General features: G+C 34.5%; 1 pseudogene; it reads right to left on the bottom strand.

The window, feature by feature from the left end:
* Positions 1–626: 626 nt before the first annotated feature.
* LOC120163657 lies at positions 627–4,382 on the bottom strand (annotated as a pseudogene).
* Positions 4,383–4,901: the final 519 nt, after the last annotated feature.

Raw genomic sequence — 4,901 nt, 5'->3', positions numbered from 1 at the left:
GCCTCATTTCGACTTCATTTCTGACGTTATTGTCTATTAACTTGTTTTTTCTTCATTTATTTACTTGCTTTTGTTATTTTTTTTATTATCTGTTGTTATTAGTAGTTGTTACTGTGGGCAGTGACCGAATATGATTGGTGACGATGACTTGTGTTTCAGTTGATTTGATCGTGGATGGTAATGGAGTTTCGATTGTATTTAGAACTTGGATGAAATGATAATGATGGATGATTAAATAGTCGTGAAAAGATAGTGAAACTCTCGAGTATGTTAAATTATGTTTCAATGACAATTTAAAGAACATAAAATGACGACAACACAGTTGATTTGAGCAGAGACTGTCAATTTGGAAGCTAAGGGTTTTTAGTGGTAGACTTTTTTTTATAAATAGTAACTGTAAAGCAAGTTTTAAAAAATTCAGTGACTAAAGTGAAAATGTTGTAAATATAGAGAGATCATTAGTATAATATACCCTTAAATTTTTACAATAGATAAGAAAATTCATCAAGAGCCAATGAAAAATCAATGATACACCCTTCTTCAACTTTTACTTTCATTTTCCATTTGATAAATGAACCAAGATTTGAGTGTACATTATACAAAGATTTCCATTTCCTTGTAATTTACCAGAGAACTCCACTTGAAGATATCCCCAATAAATGAAACCTTCGGCTCTCCAAAGCAACCTTCTATATATTGCTTCAACTATGTATGTATGTTCAATCATAGTTTAAATTCGGTCCGGTAAACGTCGAACTCTTCAGAAGCTGAAAGAAGAGGCCTCTGATTACATTCAAAAGAAAATTTGTAAATACCCAATGCCAAACTTATATGAAAAAAATACACACGTACAAAATTTTGTATGTTATTAGATATAGGTCAAAATTTGATGTTATTTAACTTGTTTTAAGGTCTTTATGACCCATTATATCATGTTTAAGCTTATATTGGTCAATTGGAAATGTTAGAATAGTTTTGTGAAGGTTTTGAAGTGTTTAAACATGTGAAAATTTGAAGTTGCAAAAAAGGTTTCGAAACCCTATATATCAAGTTTCAAAACCTTTTGTCCGAAATGTAAATTTTCAGAAAGGTTTCGAAATCCCCTTCCATACCGTAAAAATTTATGTTAAGGTTTTGAAATCTCTACAATAGGTTTCAAAACTCTTACTTGAATTTGGCCAAATAGGCCTAGAATAGTACACGTATGGTCGTGGACTTATAGTATGCTTCAAATTGGATAAACTTCCAATAAAACGTTAATTGAGAACAAGAATAATTCTTAATTATATTTAGAAACGAGATAAATTAGGGGACATAAAACTAGCATTGTTTGAATGCTCGGGAAACGACTAAGACACTCGAGTTCCTTTAGAAAAGCTGGTACAGTCGAAAGTATAGAATCAGTATGAATATCCTTAGGGAGTGCGCATGACACTTTAAGCTGACTAACTAGGGCCAAGACCCGACAGTCGCAAGGGGTGGGTTAGTCAAGGGTGTGGTGTCCGATGCAGAGATTCCGGGGGCCTAATCCTTGGTAGACTAGAAGGATGTGTGAGCTCCGAGATACAGAACACTCAGCCGCACCATGATGTCTACCATAGAGTAGAGAGTGAGTATACAAATATACTCGCTAAAGCAAAGCAATAAACTTGATAGCTTGAGCCTTTCAGTGATACACTTTTAGTATGATCTAGTTGTTAATGTGGCACTGAACTAGTTAGATCAACGTTTGGAATTTGTTTCCTTACGCATATTAGGTGGAGGAGTTGAGGGGCTTAAATTGACGGAGGTCCAGATCCAGAGCAGATCAGAGTACGTCTTTAGTTTTGAAGGACATGTAAATTTGTAAACCCTATTGTAAAGTTGAGTCGTCAATTTATTAAAAGTTGGTACGTAGTATCTTGAATGTAAATATCTATTTTGGGAGCTCCCCGGTATAAAGTTCAAATTTGCATTTTTTATAGTTGATTTTCTTGTGAAAATGGTCGTTTTAAAGTAAGAGAAATAAGAAAAATGTTGGGCACTCGCTCCAATGGTTCCGTGTAGCACTATGATCAGTTGACTGTGTGTCATACTGATTTAGAGTGTTACACATACCGTACTATTAAAAAAAGAAATGACCATAATCCCTATTAATTACGTGAAATATCGAATTAAATTATGTATGAATTATCTCTAAATTTTGTTCGAATTACAAATCAGCAGCTTGTTAAGAATTACCTGTGTGAGAATGGGACCACAAATTGTGCTTAAAAATCCAGAACCACCGGCGCAACCTTGCTGGTTAGCTTGATCGATTTTGTCTTGCATCTCGTCAAGTAATGCCCCGTATGATATGTTTGGATTTCTTCTTACAACTTCTATTAAAATGGATGTCAATGCACCACGCATTTGCTTCGGACTAAATGCCTGCATCTATTTTACCTTGAAGTCATCACTTTTTATAAATGTGATACTAGTGTTTTTCGAACAAATTTACTACTTGTGTTTATCAAAAGTTACACATTTATGAACCATTATGGTACATGAATTTAAATATTACTACAATATGGTACATGAGTTAGACAATTTTAACATGTACCCCATTTTTGGTTGCTGAAATACCATGTTATATACATTAAAATTGTCAAATTCAATGTCCGAAAAGTGCAACTTTCAACAAATACATGTATCGAATTTGTTAAGGAAATTGTAGATGCCAATTTTGTAAAAGGTTAATTAATAAGTTGGGAACCAAATTTGTATATTAATCCTTCAAAGTATATGTATGAGTAGTTTTATTGTTTATTCACATTTGTGTCAGCAGCAACCTGGTCCTCTTCCCCGATGGAGGCTTGTTATCTGTCCATTCCTTTCTAGCCATAGAAGGAAGATATTAGAATCCGATTCTCAGTAAAAACAAATCACGCATCCATTGAGTCAAATGATCGAACATATAAAGTGCATTACTTCACATAAATAGATAATAGCGTATATCTATCATGGAATCGTGGAGCTTACTTTTTTCTATCATAGAAGTGCTCCAGATCAAGAATAGTTCCACTATGAGAAGCATCAACAACGGCATGAAGCTTGACACCGTCAGTGAACGGTTTAACAATGGTCTCATATATGTCATTGTCGAGGATCATGCCTTCTTTCAGAAAATCAACAGGGCAGATCGTCTGGTCGAACCCATCAAGCTCTTCGTTTTCAAAATTAGGTTTCCGTAACCCATGGCCGGAGTAATAGAAAACCAGCGAATCACCTGACTTGCAGTCCTTCACCAACCATTTCAAGCAGTTCTCGATGTTTGCCTTTGTTGGTATAAGCCGGGCGTCTGGTTGTTCCTCTGCCGATACACAATCCCCATTTTCATTAAGGAGCCCATTTTAACTTTATAATATTAAAATTAGTGGACTATTTTTTATCAAAATAATCATTTTAACTATTTTTAATATTTTTTTTTAAATACTAGTGTTTAATATATTAGTTAATTATTTTAGATTATATTTTATAGAATTATGGGTTATCATTCCGATCCAATTTTTTTCATTCGAAAATATCAATATTCAAAACCATAAACTTAAGAAATTTATCCTCTAAAATGCGATTGAATAACTATTTTGACTTTATTCTTTTTTTCTGAATCATTTTTACTCTCAATATTCTATTTTTAGAGTAAAATTTTTCATATTTAAAATTGCTGATATTTTATTTACTAACGATTTCTATTCACATATGCTTTTTTTTTATTCTAAAACAAAATTTTAAGATATAAAATACTATAAAAATAAAACAGACTAAAATGACTATTAAATCAAACGTTATAGACATTTTTAACACTACATTTAACTAGGAAGGTTTAGGAAACATATCACAAATCTACACGCAAACGTTTTTGAAACGTGGCATAGAAGATAAGATGAATGATAAAATACCTGTGAGAAGTAGCATGTTTTCCTCCTTATATTTATACTGTTCAATCAACAACGTCTTCATGTTGAACACATCGTTTATGATACCTTTGAGCTTATGCTTCCACTTGTTGTAGCTCACACCACAAAGCACGGAACGTTTGTCAACCCATTCCCCAGCTTTATCCAGACCGCAAGTCTTAGGGAAACGGTCCGACGACGTCCCAAAGCCAATTGCGGTCAGCACAACAGGATTCTACATAGAAGGTTGCGTATGAGTGAGAGAACAAAAACTGTCTTGGTCTCCACCGGGAGGCGTCGGCGACGGTTTCCTTAGCGGCCGGTTGGGTTTTTTTTTTTAAATATGAATCGGACAGGACGCCGGTTGGGGTTAACCGCAAGGCAACGCGGGCAAATAACGGTCTCGGCTGTGGTCGAGGCTGAAAACTTTTGACGGCACTCACGACAAACAAGTCTGTTTTCCATATCAACCTGACGAGCTATGTGTGTTTCATTGGAAGGGGCATGGGGTGGGGCATTCCTTAGCGGCCGATTGGGTTAACCATACGGCAAAGCGGACAAATAACGGTCTCAGCTGTGGGCAAGGCTGAAAACCTTTGACGGCACCGACGACAAACAAATATGTTTTCCATATCAACCTGACGAGCTATGTGTGTTTCATTGGAAGGGAAGTTATGATTTGATGCTTAAATGAACATTCAACATAGACGAAAGGTGCATGGGGTGGGGCATTCCTTGCTTCCAAATATGCCTTCAGTTTTAATATTATTCTTTTCACAACTTTAGAATTCTACTCTTCATCATAATCAATATGATTCCATCTTTTTTTACAGAATATTTTACAATATATATTGGTTTAATTAGAAATTTAATTTTTAAATTGACAATTATTGTTTTTTTAATTAAATTTAGTCCCAGACTTTCATAAACAAGCTTTTTTTTAAGGCAAATGTTGAGGCAACATTAAATTTTAACAGTTTTGAG

Source organism: Hibiscus syriacus, unplaced genomic scaffold, assembly GCF_006381635.1.
Source record: "Hibiscus syriacus cultivar Baekdansim isolate YM2019G1 unplaced genomic scaffold, ASM638163v2 tig00111493_pilon, whole genome shotgun sequence".
Classification (NCBI taxonomy): domain Eukaryota; kingdom Viridiplantae; phylum Streptophyta; class Magnoliopsida; order Malvales; family Malvaceae; genus Hibiscus; species Hibiscus syriacus.
This window is presented reverse-complemented; position numbering and strand designations above follow the sequence as displayed.